Source organism: Hippopotamus amphibius, chromosome 8 (assembly GCF_030028045.1).
Source record: "Hippopotamus amphibius kiboko isolate mHipAmp2 chromosome 8, mHipAmp2.hap2, whole genome shotgun sequence".
Lineage (NCBI taxonomy): Eukaryota > Metazoa > Chordata > Mammalia > Artiodactyla > Hippopotamidae > Hippopotamus > Hippopotamus amphibius.
This window is the reverse complement of record NC_080193.1, coordinates 125797301-125824612: the sequence shown is the minus strand read 5'-3', so window position 1 is coordinate 125824612 and position 27312 is coordinate 125797301. Positions and strand designations below refer to the sequence as shown.

At 42.1% G+C, this 27312-nt stretch overlaps 1 pseudogene; it reads left to right on the top strand.

Annotated features, from left to right (window-relative positions):
- Positions 1-10472: 10472 nt before the first annotated feature.
- On the top strand, positions 10473-11268 carry LOC130859240 (40S ribosomal protein S4, X isoform-like; annotated as a pseudogene).
- Positions 11269-27312: the final 16044 nt, after the last annotated feature.

Below are 27312 nucleotides of genomic sequence, written 5' to 3'. Positions count from 1 at the left end.
TGTAAAGTGCCTAGCCCGTGGTACGCATTCAGGAAGTGTTGCTTATGATTGTTTCATCCATTCATTCATTCAACAAACACTGAGCACCGCTACAAAGCATTTTATGGATGAAGAAACTGAGACACGGAAATCTTGGGCAGTCATCCCAAGCTGCTGCTGAAATAGGACTGGGACACAGATGTCCTGCTGTCTATTTTCATCTCACCAGAGTAAGCTGGTTTTCTTAATGGGGTATTAAAAACCCAACTTAGATTTGGGAAACGGCCAGGAGTGTCTCAAAAAATGAAATATTCCATAGAAAAGCCAATTTTCCATTTCAGTTTTATGAAGGGTGTAATGATTTCAAACATGTCTCAAATGTTTTCCTGAGCAGAACAAAATAAGACTGAGATGGAAATGTGACCCACAAAAGAAAATGCCAACAGATCCTGAAGCCACATAAAAATCCATCTTACCTGTGTCTTGCATGATCTAAAAAGTATGCCTTGTTGTCAAATAAGGGCCTGGGATTTTCAGTTCTTTAATTGTACATATTTTCTTATTTCTTCATATAATGAGATTCTTATAAACTTTAATCGATATTATATATAATATATGAAATAATCAATAGTCAATAAGGACAAATAATTGGTGAAGAAAGAGGAGATGATTCGAACTGACTATTTTCTCAAATGAGTGCTTACTCCCAGAGATTGCCTAGCAAAGTGAAGTTTTTACACTAAATAGATTAGCCCACATCCACCCTACCAAATGCTGATTTTAGATTTCCTATGGAACAAATACTACTTAAATCTTTAATTTCTGTATTACTAGTACTGAATTGAAAATTTCAGGCCCTATAAGTCCAGAATAAGTTAAGTATGGATAAAAGACTATGAAGAAATCAAATTAAATATAAATATCTTCACATATTCTAATAGGAATCTAAACATATGATATTTTGGTTGTTTCTGCATAACAATGCAAAAATATGTTTATGTTAAAAAGTGATAAAATCAATAACTAGTTAGTGTGGTCACAAAAACACTTCAGTGTTTATTCAGGACCAAAACAACTATGAGACTTCCCACTGAAAGCAGAGAAAGTAATTATGTTAAGGCTGTCCAAATAATTTGACCAAATTTAAGAAATGCCCTATAGGTGGATTTTTCCAAACATCCAAATGCTGAGGTTTGACAGATAGAGTAGACCTACACTTCATGACATGTATATTTCAAAGTGTTGAAACTTGATTCTTCCTAAATCCCTCTAGTTGAAAACTGTACCAAAATTAGAATGAAAATAAATTTTGAAACAGCCAGGAGTCAAAATGTATATTTTGAATGACAGCAGTTCTACTGGCTTATAATAATTTCTTTAGCCCATATAAAAACCTCTTTAGCCAGTTCCATGATTGTGCATTTCAGATGAAGATAATTTATAAGAAAAGCAAGATAGTTCTGGTTTGTGTAAGTGCATTTAAAATTTGCTCTGCTGTGAGATATAACCTTGATTATAAAAGAAAGGAGGAACGAATATTATTAAAAATGATAAGACTTTTTACGCAAAACTGGCATTTGACAGTGTCATTTTCAATAACAGTGAGTCTTTTGAACCACGTAATTCTTAGAGTACCTTATCTATTGTACATGATACTTATCAGTTTTGGGTCACATTGTAACACAGCTCTGAGCTTAATTTCACTTTTATATTCCTCCTCCCTGTACAATAGTAATTTTGAAGCTGATCAAAGTAAGATTTCTCTGTATTGAATAGGAGTTGAGAGGAATCCATTCATTCACTTCACACGTTTTCAGCATGTCTCTTACGTGCCAGCTAGGAAGCTGTGCTGAGGAAAATTCAAGGTCCCTGCTCTCATATAGCTTAGAGTCTAGTGGAGGAACCAGACCTTTAACAAATAAATCCACAAATAGGTATATCACTTAAAGGTGATAAGTTTTATGAACACTATAGGGTACCATGAGCTAGACCAGGAAAATTCTAATTTAGTTTGGGCGATCAGGGAAAGCCTCTCTGCAAACCCAACATTTGAGTAAGAACTAAAGAAAGAACTTGAGTTGGCTAGGTAATCTAGTGGAGCAACGGAGTAGACCTTGTGATTGCTTCTCTCCATACCCCTCACCCCACATACCCCTTACACACATAGTATACTAGCCACAGGTTTGGGCTGGTATAGAGCCCACCCTCATCTCAGGGATTGGGCCCAGATTGGTCCAATCAAATCTGCTGGCCATAATGATTGGTTCAGAGTTGGACTGGCTTAAGCCAAGCAGTTCACGCCAGACTTCAGGTTGAAGTAATTGGTTCATCATGAGTATGTGACCCAAGTTGGATTAATGAGAATGAAAGTCAGGGCTTCTGTTTGAAGGTGAAAGGAAACGAGCTGTTTTCTCTTCCTGGACGTAAACAACAACATGGAGCCTGGGAGCGAGTCTTTCTACCATGAGAAAAGCCAGCTTGAAAATAAAGCCAACACACAGGAGGGGGAAGAACCAGAATTATCACAGTGACAGAACCCTGATAGTATTATGAATTGAAGGCCAAACCTGCTTCTGGTCCATTCGTCTTGGGTTTTTTATTAATGGCTACCAAAAGCACTCTTACAGGCAAAGAGGATTCCTGACAGAGAAAATGGCCTATGAGAAAACCCTGAAGCAGGAAAGAATGTGATACAATTTTAGATACTTTCAGTTTCCAACATACATCCATTCCTTTTTCCCCTAAGAACACTAGGCTCCTGATCAACTCAAAGATATGCTCCTAGTGCTTTCTCTGCCCCTGGTATTTTTTCCACCGGCAGTCTGCCTAGGAAGTACTTCTTCCTTCTCCACAAATTCTTCTCTAATCATTGTTACCCACAATAATACTATTTAAAAAAAAATAATAATACTATTTATCCTAACTCATCCTAGCCAACTTTTTTTCCAATTTCAGTTTCAGCATCTGCTGTGTCACTCAACCTCTCCTTCCAACTTGCCCAGCTTTTGCCCAACATATATCATATTTCCTCAACCTGGACTGAACTTTCTCTTACACCGTCTGTTGAAATCCTATATACTCTTCAAACATCTATAATTCTACCTCTCTTGGAAAGCCCTCTCTAATCCCTTAGTAGGACATGAGCATGTCTGTTTCTCTCACTATATTGTCTTTCCTTAAGCACAGGGACAATCTTTTATTTACCTTTGAGTTCCCACTGCATTATTACAACAGAATAGACACTAGAGACACATGTTTATTGAATGAATAGTGGGTGACTAGATGGGTAGGTGAATAGAAGGATAGATTCCTCCAAATATACATAAGTACATGTATAAAAGTCCTTAGCAAAAGGAATTATAGCTAATGTTTAATCCTCTCAGTACATAGCAGAATATACATGCATGCTATAACAACTAAATATAAATATGAGATGCAAGAATTTAAAATAATCAGAAGTATGAGAATTTAAGCAAATCTGTGTTTGATGTTTTTCTCTCTTTTTTTTAAACTGTAAGCTACAGAATGTCATTTAGCCACTTTAATGTCAAGAGTTAAACACATTCTTTACTCATGACATAAATCATCAGAGCCATTACTAAAGTCACTGATATGCAAGATAGGGACCTAATAGAGACCAGAAGTGCTGCTTATGTGGGTAAGCATTAAATTTTGGTGAATTGCATTTAAACAGCAAATAGCTTCAGCTGTAAATACTGGACTAAAAGAATAAAGACCGATGTTTACTTCCTTTTTTTTGAAATGGCAAATAAGCTTCTACGGTGAGAATGTCCTTCAATAGATCAAACTGGAAATTTAATTCTGTATCATTTTCTTTAGAGTAAGTAGCTTCAGATTTTTAAATTAGGTTAAAATTTTTGGTGTCACTCATACAATGTTTGGTAAGAATATAATTGGTAAAGATTTTTTGAATGATAATTTGACATTATCTATCAAAATGTAAAATATGCATAACCTTTGACCCACTTTTAAGAATCCATCCCAAATAATAAACAAGAACACAAAGAAATATGTACAAAAAATGATGCAATATTATTATAACTAGCCATCAGCGTGGAAATGGTTATATAAACTAAAGTATTTTGATACTACAAATACTATTCTGCTGCTAAAAATAATGAAGTAGATGTGTATGTATTGATAAGGAAGAATGTCAGTGATAAATTCTTGCAGAAGCTGGGTGGTGAGTGCTTACTCTTATCTCTACCTCTTTAATGTTTGAAAATTCCCATAATACAGAGGATTTTTTAAATATTGTCTAGAGTTCCACTTCTGCTTAGGACCTAGAAAGCTTCAAGAGAACATCACTCTTGGTGTGGAGAAAAGGGAATGCTCTTGCACTGTTGGTGGGAATGTAAATTGATACAGCCACTATGGAGAACAGTATGGAGGTTCCTTGCAAAACTAAAAATAGAGTTACCATATGACCCAGCAATCCCACTGCTGGGCATATACCCAGAGAACACCATCATTCAAAAAGACATATGCACTCCAATGTTCATTGCAGCACTATTTACAATAGCCAGGACATGGAAGCACCCTAAACATCCGTCAACAGATGAATGGATAAAGAAGATGTGGTACATATATACAATGGAATATTACTCAGTTGTAAAAAACAATGAAACTGGGACATTCTTAGAGACATGGATGGACCTAGAGACTGTCATACAGAGTGAAGTGAGTCAGAAAGAGGAAAACAAATACTGTATATTAACACATAATGTGGACTATAGAAAAATGGTACAAATCAACCGGTTTGCAAGGCAGAAAGAGAGACACAGATGTAGAGAACAAACATATGGACACCCAGTGGGGAAAGTGGGGAGGGTTGGGGGGGATGAATTGGGAGATTGGGATACCAAATAGTACACTCTAAATACATGCAGTTTATTGTCTGTTAACTGTATCTCAATAAAACTTCTGGAAAAAAAAAAGGAGAACATCACTCTTATTCTAAGACCAAGAAAAAGCCAGATAATCTACAAAATCATAATTTTTGAATCCATTAGAGATCTGAGTACACAAGGCGACTAAATGAACTAAATTCCAAAGAGTGACAAAACCCTCTAAGGAAAAAAGGGAACATATAAAATTTTACCTTTGTCACAGCATGGAAGGAAGGGATGGACACCATTAAGGTAGGTAAGAAGAAAACAGCTAAACTTTTAACAAATTCTTAAAGGCCAAACGTGGGCAAGTGTATCAGTTTGGAATAAATAGGAACCCCAGACGGCTTCGAGAAACATCGCACTTATTTCCAAGCTCTTATCCACCAAGAGATCACAAGAAAGAATGCGGGAAGAGCGGGAGGTAGGAGTGAGTCCCCTCTGGGGGCTCAGATATTGCAGGTAATGATCGTCTCCCACTGATCACAGCCTACTTCCCCACAACCTTCTCTCATATAAAGCAAAAGCTTTGAGCAGCTAACAGGAGGAAAGAGAGTAGCAGAACCTCCCAAGCAGGGATTCAGGCAAAGCTCCATGTCTTCTGGGAAAAGGGTAGAAACAAAAGCCCCTTGCCCTGGGGGAGAGCTATGAAAACTTATGGGCCTGAGATCCCGCAGGAATACAAAGCAGGGGTCCTCTCCGCATAGGGGAAGAATAGGAGACTCATCTGCTCTAGACTCAGTACAAATGTCCTTGAGATCTGCCCATAAATTGCACACTTTTTAAATAATTAACTTACTCAAATTACTAAAATGATCTCTTCCACTAAGGATCATTTTTCTCTACGTGAAGTAATCAAATGATAGTGGATAATTTTGCCAGTAATCAGAAACAGCCAGTGAGTGATCCTCCAAATCAAGCTTGAGAGGATATATTCTCTTCATTTTCAAAGAGGACCCATAAAACCGATGGTGATGACCTTCCAAGGCTGAGAGGACTGCGTCTACTAATAAGAATTTTTTCCATACAATGTTCTCCTATAAATATGGTGTCTTGACTTATTGCAGGCAGCTTGATACAGGAAAATCCTGAGCTTTGGTATCTCCCAGGTCTTTAGCCGTGGGACCACACACAGAATACTGAGCATCAGTTTCCCCATTTGTAAAACAGGAAGTAGGGGAAAGTGATGATTACTCATGTGGTTGCCTATGAAAATCAAATGAGTACAGTATACAGCCATTAAAAAGAATGAAATATGCCATTTGCAGCAACACAGATGGACCTAGAGGTAACATACTAAGTGAAGTAAGTCAGAAAGAGAAAGACAAATACCATATGATATCACTTATATGTGGAATCTAAAAATACGACACAAATGAACTTATCTACAAACGGAAACAGACCCACAGACAGAGAGAAAAGACTTGTGGTTGCCAAGGGGGATGGGGAAGGGAAGGATTAAGAATATATGTGTGTGTGTATATATATATACCTGAGTCACTTTGCTATATAGCAGAAATTAAACACAACACTGTAAATCAACTATACTAAAATAAATTTTTTAAAAATATGACTTCAGTATAAAAACAATCCGGCCTGCACTTGGCAATAAAAGATAAACACTACAAATGCTCCATGCCTTTTCTCTTCACCCCACCACTACCCTATTGCTGCATATTTTGTGTTATGGATTTAGCCATTGTTTGCAGATGTTATTGCTATATACTACTCTTAGACTAAGACTTTGATCCAGAAAGCCATATTCTTTGTTCCTTTGCACTTGGCTGATCTGCGAACTGCTCTATGTCTTATCTTGCTCTTCCGCCTCAAGGCTCTAAGACATTTCTTTAGCCCCCCTTCAGCTCCTATCATAACTGTGTATGTATGTTTGCTGATGCTATTTTTTAATCTTATTATAATAATTGTCATTAAGCTGAATTTATTTCTCTGTCCCAGTGAATAAATGACACATAGGAATACTTCTAGGCAACAAATAGCTCTGTACTTAGACATTTTCTACATCCTAATTCATCTTCCTTCTTAAAAACAATACTGTGTTCAAAACAAAAACAAAAGCAAAAAAATAATACCATGTTCAAGCTAGAAAAGAAGTTAGAGGACATCCAGCTCATCCCCCGAGAGAAGCCAGTCAGCCAGTTAATGACAGAGCCAAAATTGAAACACAAGTCTCTTGCCTCATCCCATCATTATAAAGCAAATCAGCTAAGTGATTTTAAAAATCAAGTAACTGTGCTCTATATCATAATTAAAGATCTCTAAAATGTGTAAAAATCCCATGGTGAAGGCTTTTATGGGTGAAAGCACTTCAAGACCTCAGGAGAAAAGAAGCTGTATTAGCCCAAAGCTGTAGCAACATTCATTATTATTGCTATTACTCTTCAAACAGTTGAATTGTTTTAGTTAATTTTAATATTGTACTCTGTTGGATTAAAGATGACCACACATTTTTTGCTAGCCCTCTCCTGGAATCTGGGCTGACCTCAATGGCCTGCCTGACCTATAAAATATAGCAGAAGTGAGGTCCTAGGACATCTGAAGCTAAGTCATAAGAACTCTTGCAGCTTCCACCTGGGTCTCCTGGAAGCCTCTTTCTGAACACCATGAGCTGGCATGTAAAAATTCCGAATATACAACTTAAAAACAAAAACAATTTAAAAGTGGGCAAAGCACTTGAATAAACATTTCTCTAAAGAAGATATACAAATGGCCAATAAGCATATCAGAAGATGTTCAGGACTTCCTTGGTGGTGCAGTGGTTAGGAATCTGCCTGCCAATGCAGGGAACACAGGTTCGAGTCCTGGTCCGGGAAGATTACACATGCCACAGAGCAACTAAGCCCAAGCACCACAACTACTGAACCTGTGCTCCAGAACCCGTGAGCCACAACTACTGAGCCCATATGCCACAACTACTGAAGCCTGCACACCTAGAGCCCGTGCTCCACCACAAAAGACACCACCACAATGAGGAACCCATACACCACAATGAAGAGTAGCCCCTGCTCTCCGCAACTAGAGAAAGCCTGCAACAAAGACCCAATGCAGCCAATAAATAAATAAATTTATTAAAAAAAAATGTTCAACATCACTAGTCATTAGGAAAATGTATGTCAAAACCACAATGAAATATCACTTTATACCCGTTAGGTTAATTATTATTGTTTTTAAAGCAGAAAATAAAATATGTTGGTGAAGATGTGTAGAAATTGGGACACATGCACTGCTTACCAGAATGTAAAATTGGTGCAGTCACTGTGGAGAACAGTTTGATGGCTCCTCAAAAAGCCAAATATAGAATTACCGAATGGTCCAGCAATTCCATGTCTAGGTATACCCTCAAAGGAATTGAAAGCAGGGACTTGAACAGATATTTGTATGTTCCTGTTTATAGCAGCATTATTCACAATAGCCGAGAGGTGGAAATCACCAAAATGACCATCAGCAGATGATCGGATATACACAATGTGGTATATATACAATGGAAGAGTAATCATCCATGAAAAGAAATGAGGTTCTGACACTTACTACAACACGGACGGACCTGGAAGACTGTGTTGAGTGAGCTAAGCCAAACACAAAGAATGGATATTGTATGATCCCACTTATATGATATTCCTAGAATAGACAAATTCATAGAGGCTGAAAGTAGAGGGGCTGAGGGGAAGGAGGGATGGGGAATGGGGAGTTATTGCTTAGTGGGTGCAGGGTTTCTGTTTGGGGCAATGAAAAAAATTTGGAAACAGACAGATGATTGTACTAAATTGTGAATGTGCATAATGCCATCGAACTGAAACTTTAAAATGGTTAAAAAGGTAAATTTTATGTTATGTATATTTTACCACAATAAAAAAAATACAAGAAAAAATGGCAAATGATATCATATATTAGAAAAGAAGAGAAGGAAGAGGAATAAGAAGGAGGAGGAGGAAGAAGCTGTCCTAGTCCTAACACCTTGAGACCCTCACAGGATAGGCCACATGTAGGTGCTCTGGTTGACAGACCTGGCTGATCCTGACTTTCCAAGAATCCCTGCAGGAGCCAGATGTGTGCGTGAGGCTGTCTTCATTACTCTGGAGCAGCCTCACCCCAGGTGATGAATTACCCAGCTGAGCCCTGCCCTGCTCCTCAAAATCATAGACACAATAAAACAGTTGCCATTTTAAGCTGCCAGGTTTCTGGGTAATCTGTCACATAGCAACAGGTAACCAGAACATGCTTCCCACTACTTTCTTTTTTTTTTTTTAATTTAATGTTATTTTTTAAAATTTAATGTTAATCCCCTACTTTGTGTTGATCCAATGATTCTTGTGATGGACCTAGAAGAGTGGTATCAATAAAAATACCACTCAGTTGGGGCTTTCCTGGTGGCATAGAGGTTAAGAATCCACCTGCCAGTGCAGGGGACATGGTTTCGAGCCCTGGTCTGGGAAGATCCCAGGTGCCGCGGAGCTACTAAGCCCGTGTGCCACAACTACTGAGCCCACGTGCCACAACTACTGGAGCCCGCATGCCTAGAGCCCGTTGCTCCTCAACAAGAGAAGCCACCGCAATGAGAAGCCGCGCACTGCAATGAAGAGTAGCCCCCGCTCACCACAGCTAGAGAAAGCCCGCGCATAGCAATGAAAACCCAACACAGCCAATAAATAAATAAACAAGTAAATAAATTTATAAAAAAAAAAAACACCACTCAGTCAAGTTTTAGGAGGTTTGGAGAAGCATTTGAAGGGTGTACAATGCTGGTCCCTCTCACCCAGGGCAGAGGCCACAACAATCTGCCTTAAACATTATATTCTAAGGTTGCTGGTAAACATCCTTTACAGACAAAGGCCAATTCAGTCATAAATTCAAAAGTTTACAGACTGCATTTTGTTTTCATTCAAAATGAAGTTACTTTTATTAAGTCTTATGGGAGGAGTAAATGTCATAAAAAGTAAGATTATTTACTAAAAAAATCATTGAGGAAAGTGATACTTTTTTTCCACACAAAAATAGTACTATTTGGTGATATTTGAGAAGCAGAATGATGAAAGCTGCTTTTTAATCTTTTGTCCTAAAACTGGAATATGAGCAGGCTTTGCTGTGCCCGTGAACTGGGAGCTGCTCCTCAGTGCCTCAGTGGAGAGGGGTGTCTGTTTGAGGCAAAAATGATTAGTACCACTCATATATGCTACAAATAGTGTGTTATAACAGATATCAGGAGACCCGAGTTCTTTGTTCTTGTCCACCCACCGTGTAACGTGAGCAAGACACATAACATCTCTGGAAGCCAGTTTCCCCATCCACAAAAATCAGCACACTGGAATCAACAGTCTAAGGCATGATACTTAAAATCTTGATGCCCAGGCTGCATCCCAGGCCAATTACATGAAAATCTTTGTGGATAGGACTCAGTCCTCAGGAGTGTTTAAGACTCCCCAATACTTTCCATTGTGAAGTCAAGATTAAGAACCACTGAGATGGAGGAAAGAGGCGTGGAGAAATCTTTAAAATTTCCATCCAGCTCTGAAAGTTTTATACCTCAGCTATTTTATCAGTGCACTGGAAGAAAGTGGTGCTCTTTTCATGCCATGGGTTCTTGGTCCCAAGAAGCATCTGAAGCATCTGGCAGCTCCAAAACATTGGATGCTGGATAAACGGGTCAGTGTGCTTGCTCCTTGTCCATCTATCAGGCCCCACGAGCTGGGAAAATGTTTCCTTCTCATCATTTTCCTAAGGAACAGGTTTAAGGATGCCCTAACAGGAGATGAAGTAAAGAAGATCTGCAAGCAGTGGTTCATTAAGACTGATGGCAAGGTCCAAAATGATATATCTTACTCTGCTGAATTTATGAATGTCATCAACCTTGATGAGACTGAAAGAATTTCCATCTGATCTATGACAACAAGAGTGGTTTGGCTGTTCATCTTATTACACCTAAGGAGGCCAAGTACAAGTTGTGAAAAGTGGGAAAGATCTTTGCAGGCACAAAAGGAATCCCTTATCTGGTCACCCATGATGCTTGTACCATCCGCTACCCTGATTCCCTCATCAAAGTGAACAACATCTTTCAGATTGGTTTGGAAAGTGGCAAATTACCAACTTCTTCATGTTTGACACTGGTAACTTGTGTCTGGTGACCAGAGGTGCCAACCTGGGAAGAAGTGGTGTGATCACCAACAGAGAGAGACACACTGATTCTTCTGATGTGATTCCCATGAAAGAAGCCAATAGCAACAACTTTGCCACCTGGCTCTCCAACATTTCCGTTATTGGCAAAGGCAACAAAACAAGGATTTCTCTTCCTCAAGGAAAAGATATCCACCTCACCATTGCTGAAGAGAGAGACAAGAGACTGGTGCCCCAACAGAGCAGTGAGTGAAATGATCTCAAAGTGGCATGATTGGAAAAGTCTTTGTACGTAAGTGAAGATAATATGGCATGAATGAATTAATTAATAAATACTGTATAGGGACTTCCCTGGTGGTGCAGTGGTTAGGAATCTGCCAGGGGACACAGGTTTGATCCCTGGTCTGGGAAGTTCCCACATGCCACAGAGCAATTAAGCCCATATGCCACAACCACTGAGCCTGTGTGCCACAACTACTGAAGCCTTTACGCCTAGAGCCCATGCTCCACAACAAGAGAAGCCATCACAATGAGAAGCCCATGTACCACAATGAAGAGTAGCCCCTGCTCACTGCAACTAGAGAAAGCCCACATGCAGCAATGAAGACCCAATGCAGTCAATAATAAATAAATAAATTTATTTAAAAATAAATAAATATTGTATAACCTAATACCCCCAGATGTTATTATTCTTTTAAGAAATATTGATCACACGCTATGTTGCAGGCATTCTGCTTGACAGCACAGATACCAAGAGTAGTTCAGCAGTCTAGATAGTGGAGGGCGATGAGGGGAATCAAAAAGAAATACAGACAGTATTCAGTCTTACATCAAGGGAAGAAATGGAGTGGTCAGTTCTCCTTGGAGGGGGGAAAGAGATTCAAAGAGGAAATAACTCGAGCCAAGTCTTCAAGGATGATTTTCTGCTTAATAAAAGTAAGATGCAGCTAGTGGAGGGTAGAGGAAGGATGTCTCCAGTTGTCCAGCACCCTGGTGTCTGACATTTACAATAAAATTATTGATGTAATTAAGAGGGGACCTCTGTTTTGGTTAATTCTATGACATCAGTGCACGGCTTTCCTAAAAGGGCTTGGCTTATGAAGGAAGAAATGGCTCACAGGCAGCATGATAGTATAGCTAATAATAACAGCTCCTAGTTATGAGGCGCTGCCATGAGCCAGCACTGTGCTAAGCACACGATATTCATGAGTTCAGTGACTTCTGATCACACAAGCAAACTGCCTCAGAATATTCAAGGACCATAATGTGACAGATCATTTGGATCTGTTCCATGTGGTCCTGGGTTAGAACTAGGTTCAATGAGTGGAAGCCATAGAAATACAGACCTCAACTCAACCAAGTGATAGCCGCCAAAGAGGCTATTCTAGGATGGACTGAATGACCTCTGGATGAGGTAAGTGTTCCACTTTTTAACACTTTAACACCTTCCTTTGTAATAGTTTTTACTCCCAAACTACTTAGAGATTAAGAACAAGAGGCAAAAACAGAATTGAAAGAATTCTGATTCTTTAGGAGTTTTTTATTCCTCTCACCCACAGATAAATCTCTACTTCCTACAAGACCAGCAGGCAAGAAAAAAAAAAAAAAAGACAAGGAGAGATAGGAGAGAGAAGCTCTTCACTCAGGTAAAATGCAAGCTTACGCAGTTTGAGCACATTGAGTTCAACCGGGATATATATGCACAAGTTAGTAAGGTATACCTCACAAAACTCTGAGACAAAGCGGTACTTGAAGCTTCTGCTTCAAGCACAATCCCCTCTTCTGCTTGGAGAGCTAGACTGGTACCCAGAGTGCCAGTTCCAGCTGGCAGTCCCTTGCCCAGGTGGGTTCTTGTCCCCTGCTATCCATCGATGGAGTCTACCTACCCATGTGCTTTTGACTCTGAGCCTCTTGCTTTAACAGATGGTTTTAACTTCAAATTACAAATAATTTTCTCTCTGGGTGCTATCTCGGTCCCCAACTTATGTTTAACATTTTAGGTAATAGGCTGCCGTTCATCATCTTAAGCAATTTACAGATTTAAAATTTTACTGTGGGACTTACCTGGTGGCGCAGTGGTTAAGACTCTGTGCTCCCAATGCAGGGGTCCTGGGTTCAATCCTTGATCAGGGAACTAGATCCCACAGGCATGCTGCAACTAAGAGTTCTCATGCCACAACTCAGGAGCCCTGGAGAAGCAACTAAGGAGCCCACCTGCAGCAACTAAGGCCCAGTGCAACCAAATAGATAAATACATAAATATTTTAAAAATAAAAATAAAAAATCTTATACTGCATATGTGCACATGTATGTATGTAAAGACATGTGTGTTCTAATACAAATAACTTCCTGCTTCATTATTTTCTCACACAATATCCTGAGAGGTGAGGGTGGAAAGAGAAAGCCTCCAGTGAACTGAGGATTCCCACACTCCTAGCACCATTACACCACACTTGAAGGACTCCATGAAGAAGGGCCTCCAAGTGCCAGGTGGGTAGGGGAACTAGATTACCTGGAATTGCTCTCCTAAGTCTAAGAATCTGTAACTCTCTGATAATGAACTTGAGTTGAAATCAGCCTTGAAATGGGACTATTTCCCATATCTGTCTTTCAGTCACAAGTTCTAAATCATCATGGTTGGCTTCCTGAAATCAGTAAGGAGGAGGGAATAGCAGGGATTGGGACCCCCAAATGAGGTCATTGATTGATGTTTGGTTGCAGCCAAGATTAAACAAATGAATAAGACATGGGTCCTATGGTCAGGAAGTTCATAATCTAGTAGGGGAAACAGAGCCATTACAGATCATTTTAGAACAACGTGGCAAATAAAGTGATTGAAAAACAACCAAAAGAAGATGTGTACAAAGTGTCATGGGACCACAGAGGAGGGGCACCCAGCCAATGTGGGCTAAGGTGCAGAATTTGGAGATCATCTGGAGGAAGTGATTGCTAAAATGGATCTTAAAGGAATTTCCTGGCTGTCCAGTGGTTAGGACTCAGCACTCTCATAGCCTCGGCCCCAGGTTTGATCCCTGGTCAAAGAACTAAGATCCTGCAAGTCACAAGGTGCAGCCAAAAAATAAAATAAAATAAAATAAATAAAATGGATCTTAAAATAAAAGTAGGACTTACACTGGCATGTAAAGAGAGATAGCAGCACTCTGGTGTCGTGTCGTGTCGTGTCGTGTCATGTCGTGTCGTGTATGGAGGGGGAAATTCTACCTTGGGACAGAGCCATCAAGGCCAGCATTGGTGAGAGATAGGGCTGGAGAGGACATGAGGGGCCAGACCACAAAAGGCTTAAATGCCTCATTAGGGCATCTGGGCTTTACCTTGTTGGCAGGAGGGAGCCATTGTTGGGTCTTAAGCAGGAGAATGACATGGTCAGATACTCGTTTCAGATAACTCTGCCATGGCTTGGAAGAAAATTGATTTCAGGAGACAAGACAGTAGGCAGGGAGTAGATAGGAGACTACCATAGTAATCCATAGAGGAGATGATAAGGGCCTGAACCTGTGTGTTAGCAGTTAGGGGAAGAACTTAAGTTGAGAAATATTACATGGTGAAACTGGAAGGCTCACAAGATGGTTGGGCGTGGGGGGGGGGATGTCCAACAGGGGTAGAATAGGGACAGTTTCCAGGTGTTTACCTAGTGTCACTTCCCAAGTGAGTCTTGGCCACCCTATTAAAACTACAACATCATTCTTACCAACATTCCCTATCCTCCTCCCTGGCTACATCTTTCTCTGTATAGCTCTTATAACACATTATACAATTCTATTACCCTTTATCTTTCCTCACTAGACTATGTGAGGTCCTTCAGGGCAGAGATTTTGTCTCTTTGTTCACCACTGCATCACCAATACCTGGAGTGGTCACTGGAACCCACCATGGGGTTCAAAATCATCTGCAGAATGGATGCATGCATGATAGTGGTACTGAGAAGCTGAGGAAAAGAATGCAGGAAGAGGAACAGATCTAGAGAAAAAGATGTTGAGCTCAGTCTGGGAATTTCTGGACCACTTCAGGGAAGGCTCTGTAGGAAAGATAAAGCTCTACAGAGTTTCCGAATGTTAGATCTGACAGATGCCCCAGGGAGAGTTCTACACAGTTCCTTCACTGGGGGAAGAGGGAAACTGAGGTCCACGAAAGCGCAATGCCTTGTCCATGGCAAGACAAACACTAGCCAGATACTAGCACAGCTCAGCTGAAGGTCCAGCCTGCTGCTCCGGCTCCAGGCCTTTCGTGTTTGTGCTTCATATTGTCTGGTTTCTGCTGATTGGAGAGATGCCTAAAAATCACTTGCCTTTCACTTTCAGTTAGAACTCAAACTGTTAAATGACTGTTTCTTTGGGGCCTACTTGACCAATTAGTCCGAAAAGGAAAACTCTGAGCCTGAACCAAATATAAAAAGATCTAGTCATGGAGGACTCCTCTCCCCTAGGATCCTACCAGGCTGAAGCTGCCTTAGCAGCTGTGCTAGAACAATAGACAGCTTTGCCTCTGTGCCTCACGCCAGGCAAGAGGTTGCCTGAACCACTCCTTGATCTCATATTTATTTCATATTTATTTACTTATTTGGTTGTACCAGGTCTTAGTTGCAGCATGCAGGATCTCTCCGTTGCCACCTGCAGGATCTTTTAGCGGCGGTGGCATGTGGGATCTAGTTCCCTGACCAGGGATCAAACCCAGGCCCCCTGCATTAGGAGCGTGGAGTCTTAGCCACTGGACCACCAGGGAAGTCCCTATTTAATATTTTTAAATGGAAGTGTAATTTACACACAGTGAAATGCATAGATATTAAGTGCACAGGTCAATGAATTTTGACAAATATATATAGCCCTGTAACCACCATACCAATAAAGATCTCTCCTGCCCATCTCAGTCAAAGCCTCTTCCCAGAGGCAACCACTTTTCTGACTTCTATCACTACTTCATATAAAAGAAAAAATGCACTATAGGTTCTTCTATATCTGGCTCCTTTTATGCGTGTCTTTTAGCATCATGTCTGTGAGATTCAGCCATATTACTGCTTCTAACAGTAGTCTTTCCCTACATATTGCTGAGTAGTATTCCATTGTATAAATATACCACACGTTGTTTATCCATTCTCCTATTAATAGATATTTGGGTTATTTCTAATTTCTGGCTATTGTGAATAAAGCTGCTACAAACATTCTTGTTTAAATCTGTTTATGGACATATATTTTCATTTCTTTTAGCTAAATATCTAGAAATAAGATAGCTGGGTCATAGGGTAGGTACCAAACAGTTTTCCAAAGTGGTTATATGATTTTACATTCCCACCAGCAACGTATGTGATTTCAATTTTCAATTGCTTCATATCTTCACCAATCTGGGTACTGTCAAGTGTTTTCATCTTAGCCACATAAAAAGTCAAATAAACACAATACATTTTTCAGTCTCTGCTAACACTCTGGAACATTCTATTATTATAGAGAATTTCATGTAATCACTAAAGCATTAGATGTATCCGTCACTCAGCTTCAGTAATTATCAACTCATGGCCAACCTGGTTTCATCTCTGTACACATCCATCCCCTCCTCCCATATTATTTTGAAGCAAGTCCCAGACATCAAATCACTTCATCCATACATATTTCAGTATGTATCTCTAAAACATAGGAGTCTTTTTAAACCTATCTAAAAAGCTATTACATTTTTTTAAAACAGTAGTACTTTAACATCATTAAATATTCAATGTGCAAATTTCCAATTGCCTCAACAATGTCATAAATTTTTTGTGCAGTTTGCTCAAATCAGGATCAAAATAAATAGACATACTACAATCAGCTAATATGTCTTTTGAGTATCTTTTAATTCAAAGGTTCCCCTCCTTTTCTTTTATTCTCGGCAACATCTTTGTTAAATAAATTGGATTGTTTGTCCTCAAAAGTTTCCCACAGATTGGACTTTGCTGATGTATTATGTAACATATTCCTCTGTCCCCTGTATTTTTGATAAATTATTCTTTGGATCTAGGAGCTTAAAAATATTCCAGTTCAATTTTTTTAGCAAAACCACCTCATATTTGAATTGTGTTCTTCCATCAGGAGGCACATAATGTCTGCTGTCTCTCTTTTTTTATGTCAGCACTGTTGAGGCTCAATGCCTAGATCATTCATTCACTTTGGGATGCAAAATGGTGGCATTCCTATTCTATTCTGTCTTCTATTATATGTTGAAATACTTCTATAAAAAGGAAATTTGGGGACTTCCCTGGTGGTACGGTGGTTAAGAATCTGCCTGCCAATACAGGGGACAAGCATTACATCCCTGGTCTGGGAAGATCCCACATGCCGTGAAGCAACTAAGCCCATGCACCACAACTACTGAGCCTGCACTCTAGAGCCCATGTGCCACAACTACTGAGCCCATGTGCTGCAACTACTGAAGCCCATGCGCCCAGAACCTGTGCTCCACAAGAGAAGCCACCGCACTGAGAAGACTGTACACTGCAACAAGGAGTAGCCCCTGCTCACCGCAACTAGAGAAAGCCTGTGCACAGCAACAAAGCAGCCAATAAATAAATAAATAAATGAGGAACTTTTTTTAACTACTATTGGTTACCCCACGGTACAATTCATATAAAAAAGATACAATAAATTCTTATTTCCCTTTATTTACCAGTTTTTAAACAATAAATTCTCTAGCATTCTTCAGTGATGACCAATTAGTTTGGGGCTTTTTTATTCTTAGGATAAAGTCACATTTTTATTTGGTGTGTTTCAATCCATTGCATTTATTATCATTTTTGATGATAATTTTTTTCTGCCAGTCAAAATACTTAGTCCACTGACAAATAGCTTTGAAAAGTATTACTATGCTTCAAATGGTTTTTATTTTAAATTTCATACATGACTGTTTTTCTAATTCAAGTAATTACACAGTATACGGCAGTGCTCTTGCCAGCAGCTTCAGAGAGCACCCACTCTGTCCTGGCCCCTTGCGTAAACTTGTCAGGAAGGAGATTTCCCCTGGCATGGACTTAGCTTGTGCTATCCTACAATACAGCAGGGCCACCCAGAAGGCTACTAGAACTTGGGCAGCAGAGCAGAGTGGTATTTACTGCAGCCGTGAACCTGACTTCTTGGGCTCAAATCCTGGCCTGCCTGTCAAGCTTGGTGAAGTTACTTTACCTCTTTCTGCCTCATTTTCCCTATCTGTAAAATAGTGAGTAGTAGCAGTACCTCAAAAGGATGTTATGATGATAAATGAGCTAATAGATGCAAAACACCATTTGCCTGGCATATGGTGAGCACTCAATAAATGTACAAACTTATTACTGCTCTCATCATTCAAGCTAAACTTGGATTTCCTTTAGAACTCCCAGCCCTACCCATGAGCGGAGGTTTGAGACTCAGATGTCTGCAGGACCCCTCAAACTCCAGTCTCTACTGAAAAGAAAAACACTTCAATTAGGAGCATGAGAGACAATTGAACCATGACATGCACTACCCTTCATAAGACACAAGAGGAAAAAGAAAGTTATGCTCTCAGTGTACATTCCTTATTTGTTTTATCATCTTAACTCCTTTTTCTTGGGGCCTCTTATGTGCCAATTGGAAATACCTACTCTGATAAAGACTTTAAGCTTCATAAAGCACTTTCACCCACTTTACCTCACTTGTATCCACTTAACAGTCCTGGATAGTGGCAGAGTTTATTATCCCCAGATGACAAACAAGGGAGCTGACAGTGACTTGGCCAAGATCACAGAGTCAACTACAGGCACAGCAGGAACCGACAGCCAGATTTTCTGCCTCTTTCACAGCAGCTTGAGGCCATTGTGGCCTCCTCTTCTCATCCATTGATTTATTAGTTCAATAGCTATTTATTGAGCATCTATTTGTCAGGCACTGTTCTAGAACTAGCATGTTGCTGATATACCAGCAGATGTGGTAGTGGAGAGGAAAAACCACATGGACAAAAACTGCCTTCGTGGAGTTTACTTTCTAGTGGAAAGAAACCAAAAATGAACAAACAAAACATACAGCATGTCAGATACTGATCAGTGCTATGGAGAAACAGAAAGCAAAGAAGAATAACAGGGAGTGTAAGAGAGTAAGAAGGAGGGGGTTATAGCTTTAACTGACTGGTCAGGGAAGGCCTTACTGAGAAGCTGACATTTGAGTCACGTGCGGGAGGTAAGGGAGGAACCTTGCAATATTTGGAGGAGGAGCTACCAGGTAAAGAGAAGTGGCAAAGGCAAAGGTCCTAACTGGGAGGCAGACCTAGGATGTTCTGGGAAGTGCATGGAAGTAACTGTAGCTGCAATAGAGGCAACAAGAAAGAGACTGGTGTCAGGACCAAATTGCTTAGGGCTCTGTAAGTAATTGTAAGACCATTAACTCTTATTCTGAGTTAGATGGGATGCCATTGGAGGATTATTATATAATCCTTACCAGGAAGTGAAATCAATAATAATGCATGATAACCCTAAGATAACCCAGCAATTCCAATCCCAGGTATCATACTCACCAGAAAAGCACACATATGTGCACTGAGAAACATATACAAGAATGCTCATAGCAGCATTATTCAAAATAGCCAAACAACCTAAATGTCAAACAACAGAAGAACAGATAAATAAACTTCCTTTATGGATGTTATATTTCAATGGTGGCTATTAAAGAAATTGTAATAACATGGACAAATGAATGGTCTGTGATATATAACCATGCTCAATAATTACTGAGCACCTACTATTACAAGGCACTGTTAGCCACTCTCAGGTTAATTACTGTATTACTTACTATTATTGTACCACATACAGCAGACCCTTGGGGAAAGGGTCTTAGTTGCCTTGATAAAGAGGTAGCAAGTTCATCGTTTTGAGAGCAGAGGCCTAATACTAAGCCCACCCACCCACCTGCAGTCCAATAATCAGGCGATGATGATGGAAGGCCCTCAAGATAAATACCTCTTCTAAACAGCTAAGATCTGCAAAACCTACTCAAAGCTCTTAACAAATACTTTCAATGAAGCACACCTGAATGGGATGTCTTTTTCAGAAAATATAATCAAGAATAGATGATAGAGACTTTCCTGGGAGTCCAGTGGTTAAGACTCTGTGCTTCTAATACAGGGGGTGTGGGTTCAATCTCTGGTCAGGGAACTAAGATTCTTGCATGCTGTGTGGTGTGGCCAAAAAAGAAAAAGCAAAACAAACAAACAAAAGAGTGATGATAAAAAACTATAAGGAAATACATGACCTTAATGTGTTTTTTAAAATTCTAGGGACTTCCTAGGTGGCCTAGTGGTTAAGAATCTGCCTGCCAATGCAGGGGATATGGGTTCGATCCCTGCTCCAGGAAGATCCCATGTGCCATGGAGCAACAAAGCCAGTGCACCATAACTACTGAGCCTGTGCTCTAGTAGCCCATGAGCCACAACTATTGAGCCTGTGTGCCACAACTACTGAAGCCCGCTTGCCTAGAGCCCGTGCTCTGCAATAAGAGAAGCCACCACAATGAGGAGCTGTGCACCACAACGAAGAGTAGCCCCCACTCACCACAACTAGAGGAAGCCCGTGCACAGCAACAAAGACCCAACACAGCCAATAAATAAATAAATAAATTTATTTTAAAAAAATTAAAATTCTACTTAATTGAGAGTAGGTTAGCTTGAGAGTAGGAAAAGATTTTACACTTCCTCAGCCGACTTAAAGTCAAATCTTTTTGCCTGTTAATAGACCAGCTAATCAGGCATTTAAATCCCATCTTCTGGACTTCCTAGGTGTCACAGCAGTTAATACTCCATCTGCCAATGCAGGGGACATGGGTTCCAGCCCTGTCCCAGGAGGATACCACATGCTGAGGAGCAACTAAGCCCATGCACCATAACTATTGAGCCCATGTGCTGCAACTACTGAAGCCCACTGCCTAGAGCCCATGCTCCACAACAAGAGAAGCCACCACAGTGAGGAGCCCAAGCACCACAATGAAGAGTAGCCCCCACTCACCACAACTAGAGAAAGACTGTGTGCAGCAATGAAGACCCAACACAGCCAATAAATTAATTAATTAAATTAAAACCCTATTAAAAATTTAAAAAAATTAATTAATCCCATCTTCTAAGAGAGAGCCTGACAAGGTGAGTTTCTTATATTTGAAACTAAAGGATATATAGAGCAGGTCCTTAAAACCATACCCTCAAGGTCAGACTGTATTAAAGCCAAATTACCTTAAATATGGCATGTTTCAGTGTTATGTTCTACACCTTTCTTTACTGTGTTATATGCGAATATTTGTAGAGGCCCATAAGATGTGTATTACAATGGTGGGAGTGTTTGATTCCCTAAACCAAGAATAAGCTCACAACAGAACCAGAACTCAGATGGTTAGGGGAACAAACTTGAAATGACTCTGGAAAATATTTGGGGAAATAAGAAACCCAGAGCGTAAAGCAAACCATAAACCACAGCTTTCTAATTCTGAGATGAGAGTGGAGAACATCTGTTTACCAGTTAAATACACTGCCATTTATGTGAGGGAGTAAACTTAATGGACAAAGCATTAAGATCACTGAAGGATGACATGTTTTGTTTGCAGTAATGTGTGACTGCACAGCCCTTCCAACCAGCATTCATGTCCAACATAACTGAGGAGCCTGGTGAGCCCTTCCCATTACGTCAGATTCTCTCTGTTGAAAGCCTGCCTGGCAAAGAAAACAAAGCTGCCCTGGATGTCCATGTTGTGAGTTCCAGGACTGCAGAGCAAATGGAAGCTTCTCCTTGGAGATATTTTATGCTGAGGAGCCACAGACTCTAAAACCATGAAAACTAATAGTCTAATGACTTTGAGTTTTATAGTTATTTCAATCATCATTTTAAAAAGACAGAGCCAGAGAGAACTTTCCTAAACACCTTGACTACTAATAAATTGTCAGTGTTTAAACAACAATTACATTATGAAATGGAAATCAGCTGTTATGATCAAGCCATATGGCTAATATAATTGATTGGTTCATATTTTTAAGAGGATGAAAGCACAACCCAAAGAATAACTAAATAGATTTTACAAAATTAACTAGAAGTGATAAGTTCTATTTTGTTGGACAGGTTGGGGTTTTTTTATGTGAAGAACAGAGAAGGAAAAATCTTTATTATCTCTGATTTTCAATAGAAACCATGAATTGAAAAATTCAATGATTTGATTAATTTAAAAACCCCTCACACAAAATGGAAATTTACACACATATATATATGCAAAATAGATATACATTTATTTTGGGGGAAACAGACATTAAAATGAGAAGCAATACAAATATTCACTTCTATCGTTGATAGTATGAGAAAAAAATAGTTCTGGGTTTTCTCCTTGTTTTAAAAGTACACTTCAGCTTATTTGGAGTAACTCTGTGGTTACATCATGTTTGACTATGTTTTATCTGCAGCCCTCCTCTAATACATGACAATTTCCTGCATTGATACTGGAGCAACTAAGATGTGTTTACAGAAAAATATCCCCAGGCTTGATGGGGACCTGTCTTGAGTTTTAAAGTAGCAAACTGGGCACAGTTGTCCCTTCTCATCTGAGTGTCCTGAACCCCTTCCCTGAAACTGGATTGAACCTTTTCTTCTGTTGACCTCTCAACCTAAACGAAAATAAGCCCTAATCAGTCTGTGCTAGATATCATGCCTCATGGGGTTTCTCCTCTGCTTAGATTTTGTTGGGGGGGGGGGTATTGTTTTCAGTGAATTGTTGGCTCTAGCCTCCTGGGTTGCCAGTGTAAAATGCTTCACATAGATTATTTCCTTTAACTTTCACAAAGATCCTTTAAAGAAGCTTCATTATCATCATCCCCATTTTACAGGGAGGAGGAGGAAATTAAGAATCAAAGGATGTAGTGGATTTGCCATTGTAGAGCGGCAGGACCGGAAGACATTACTTCTAAGCCCGTATTATTTTCACTGGGCTATCTGCAAAGAGAAATTTATCCATTGCTTTTCTTCCAAATAGGTTTCGGGAAGGTGGGAGTGGCAAATGTTGCCTTAACTTTTAAGACAGGAAGAGGTAGGCGATGGGAAGGAGGTGTTTCACAACAAACAGGGAGCTGAAAAGCACAAAGCTGGGACTTTCAGTTATGGAAGTGGAAAAGAATTTTTCTCAAATGGGTTCACCAAAGCAGGCCTGGCATTTTTAAGCCCCCTGGTCTACCTTTAAGCACCCACTCCTCTGCAGCATTTCATACCCACAGATCCTGAGTCTGCTGGGTCTCATTCTGCCTGTGTGTTAGTGTAGGAGAGAGGGGATCTTGGGTCTGCCCTGATGCGTGCTTAAAGGGAAATGACATTAATGGAGTGCCTTCTAATAATAAGCCACAACTATTTTTTTGTGACGTGAAATAACTCGTGAGATCCTTAGGAACCCCCTTTGAGGTAGGACTATTATTTTATCCCCACTATACAGAGAAGGACACTAAGGAAGTTCAAGTAACTTACCCAAGGTCTGAAAAAGAGCAAATAAATGATGCAGGTGGAGGTGGGGACTACAGACTTGCCCAGGTAGTCCCCCAGCTCCACAGTCAAGCCCACGCTGTTTCACTAGAGCTCTCCGTAGTGCTGGCCAGGACTTGGTACAAGGATCTTAGCGCTGCCACTATTAGTGGGGCAGGAGGCTGAAGGCTGGGGGCGGGGCTTGGAGGGGGGTGGAGTTGGAGGGGGAAGGGGTGCGCACCCCAGGAGCAGGCGCTCTTTCAGGGACTTGAGCTTCAATAGTCCAAGTCTTCTTTTACTAATGAACTTTAGAAAAGCAGCCGGATGGAAAACCTGGGCGTTGCCAGAGTCCCAACTTCTGCTGACCCTTTGCCACGCGGTGGAAGGCACGTGTGGACGCATCTGCCTGTCCGCAACGACGGAGGCCTTTGGGGCTGTGTGGAGTTCAGGCCCGCCCGTTAGAAAGCGCCTTCCAGAAACAGCGGTGGCACGTTGTAGAAAGACCCCTCCAGTGTCCCGGCTGTTTGAAATCGCGAGGCCTCGCTTTCCTGAGAGCAACGTCTGAGGGGCCGACACTTTCCCGGAAATCTCCGGATGTTTCCGGGCATCCCCGGGAAAGCTTTTCTAACCGCCAGTCCCTGTTCCCGGGTACCAGGCCCGCGGGGCCAGAGGTTGGCGCGTTTACCTCCGCGGAAACTTTGCGGGCGCTCCCCGCCCAGCTCTCCGCGGAGCCAGCGCGGAGCCGGCCCTGACCCGGGGCTGCTTTCCGGCCCTGCCTGGGCGGCTGCCGAGACCACGTCCCCACTAGGCGCCGCTGGCCGATGCCTGGCTCCTCCGACCTTCGCAGCGCAACGGGCTCAGTTGCGAAAGGCGCAAAGTCCGGGGCCAGATGCGAAGTCTGCGGGTCCAGGGCGGCTCCCAGCAAGCCCTCGGCTGCCTCTGATGATGCGGCTGCGGACCCAGCCTTGACGTCCCCTGATCACTACAGGGTAGGGGCGCGTCTGTGACCTTCTTTAGCTTCTGTTTCTTCAAAGAAAAAAAAGGAGACAGACCCGAAGGTGGCTGTGGGACCAGGAGTGACTATCGGGCCAAAAACTAACGTTTATTTTCCTTTCCTTTGTCTTAAAAGAAAAAAAAAAAAAAAATCCTCCGGCCCTACAAGGCCGCTAACGCCCAGGGACAGCGTTGTGCGAGGCACGGGAGGCCCTGGGTGATTTTCACCGACGCCGCGAGTCTGGAAGCTAGTAGAAGCCAGCGGGGATGGACCTTCCTCGCGACAGGAGCACCACGGTCGGGCCCGCGGTCTTGTCCCCCTCCCGGGCCTGCGAGGCTGCGGCGGGCGCGGCTCTGCCGGCCGGGGAAGGGTGGAGACAGCCTGGCAGGGCTCTGCGCGAGCCGGGCGCCTGGCCTCGCCGCTGCCCCTGCGATAATGTGAGCCCCTTACAGCGCGACCCAGCTCCCGCATCCTGACCGTGAGCGCACCAGTTGGAGAACGGACTCTCGGCAGGGCACCTCGCTACGTTTAGGGCCAAGTCTCTGAGGGTCTGGGCCTCTATCTTTTCCCCACTCGCTAGCTGCCTTTGTCTCCCGGTCCCAGAAACCGCGCGGCCCCCACGAGCTGGGGAAAGCTGAGGTTTGGGCAGCAAGTGGAGGGCAGAGGTCAAGAGTTCTGCGGGTCACCGGCCAAAGAGGCGGCAGGGACTCCAGGAACACAAATGAAGTCCGCCACTTCTCAGATTTCAAAATGTGAAAGTTTCTAATGCACGGAGTTCATCTGGTCTCACTCTCCATGATAAGCACCTACGACCTACTAAGGAGACATTTGCAGGCAGGACTTCGTTAAAACCAACCAGAAGCAAGTCTGATTGCAGGCTTTCAAGAGTCTCCTAAGAAGGTCCCTTTTCCGTGCGGGGAAACTAAGGTTTCATCAGAAGAGTCCAGAAACTTAAGCCTGCACTTGCCTGACAGCTCCTCGGTCAGCAGCTCTGCCTCACCTGGAACTCTCCCCATGTCCCACCAGTCCCTTTGGATTACTCGTATTGGGCTCCCCAAGGGCAGACAGTCAGGGTCCGCTTCTGCCGGCTCCCAGGATGCTTCTGGGGCTGGGTGAACAGCTCTGCTCCCAGCCCCGGCCCGCCTGCCGGCCGCCCCCCGCCCCCCACCCCACCCCCCGGGCCACGGTGCTTTAAGAATATAGTCCCTTCGATCTATGGGGCGACCGCCCATCCAGCTGTTGTCTCCAGTGCCGGCAGTCCAGAGTCCCTGAAGCCTGCCGGGTCCTGAGCACCAGCCCTGTGCAGTCATCAAGCGCAGCGCCAGCTCTGCCCGTAATCAGTAATGGAGGCTCAGACCAGAAACAGACGTAAGGGGCTCACACACTTGAGCGTGCCCAATCCGGATCTCCAGCCCAGCTGGCTTTCTCTCCTGCCTGCAGGCGCCAGGGATGAGAGGAAAAATAACTACAAAAGCTATCATTTACTGAACACTGATAGTGCCTCGAAAACTTTAAAAAGCTTTATTTTCTCAAACAAGCCTTCCAACAATCCAAATGCAACAAGTCTAATGTTATATCCATTTTACAGATGAGAAAACTGAGATGCAGAGAGGTTAATAGATCAATTACCTGAGCTCCAGCCTGGAGAGCCCGATATCCCACTGCTTTAATTTTAGATAGGATGTGGAGATAGTTGGTAAGATGGGCAGAATGTGGCCTTCAGGACTCCACTGGGCTCCCCAATCCTTTGGTTCTCCCATGTCACCCACCAACAAACTATAGGAAGCATTTCCAGGGACTCTGCTGGAGAGAGGGCAAGGTAAGGGAGGCAGATGGACTCATCTTATCTGGATTCTAATCTTGGCTCTCTGCATTTTAGTTGAATAACCTTGGGCAAGTTGCTTAACCACTTTTAGCTTCTGTTTTCTCAGCTATAAAATAGGAATAATCGTTCATAATGCAGGCGGGTAACTCTTAAGATCCTTGTGAGGATTAAATGGAGTAAGAGACTTACTTTTTCCTCTTGTTTTCCCTTTGGTTTCCTCATGCCTAGCGTGGTGCCCGGGCAGGACACAGTTATGCTCAAGATAAGGTCTTTTACTTCTGTTTTGCTTTTCTGGAAGCAGTGAAGGCTGCACCTAGTATCTCCCACCCTATCCTACTGACTGCCTGACTGGGGCCAGGCACCAGTGGAAGTAGGCAATCCTCCTTCCTTGACCTTAGGCCTGGACCTAGCAGGGCTCTGGGGCAGAGCACCCCATAGACTTGCCTCAGCCTTGGAAGCTCAAAGAGCAGTGGACAAGGAAGGGTGAATGTGGCCAAAGGAAGGAGTAAGGCCCGGTCCACAGACTCCCCACTCCTTCCTATTAACCAAAACGATTAACATGCAGAACTGACTCTAATGACAGGCCCTGCCTCGTGTAAGCGTTACACATCTTAACGCAATCTTCCCAGCAATCTATAACAGTAGAATTATTCCTATCCTATGGATGAGGCAGTAAAGGCACAAAAAAGACCAATAACTTGCCTGTGGTCACACCACCAATGAGTGACAGAGAGGGGATTCAAACCCCTAGGCCTTATAGCCTCTCACTTTGGGGGAGTGTCAGCAGTGGGAGGAGAAGACCCTTGCCAGGGGAGGAGGTCAGTTAGAACCAGAGTCTGCAAGATTTCCCCACAGTGCCCTTAGGCTTGCAAGTGACAAGGCCCAGAATAGCTGCCCACCCCCAAACCTTATCCTCCCTTCCCTCCCCCACCCCTGCCCCCAGGAGCCACTCCCACAAGACGTGGAGCCCGCTGCCTGAGAAACTTATCTTCAAATTGTAGCTCTGTTCAGCCTTATC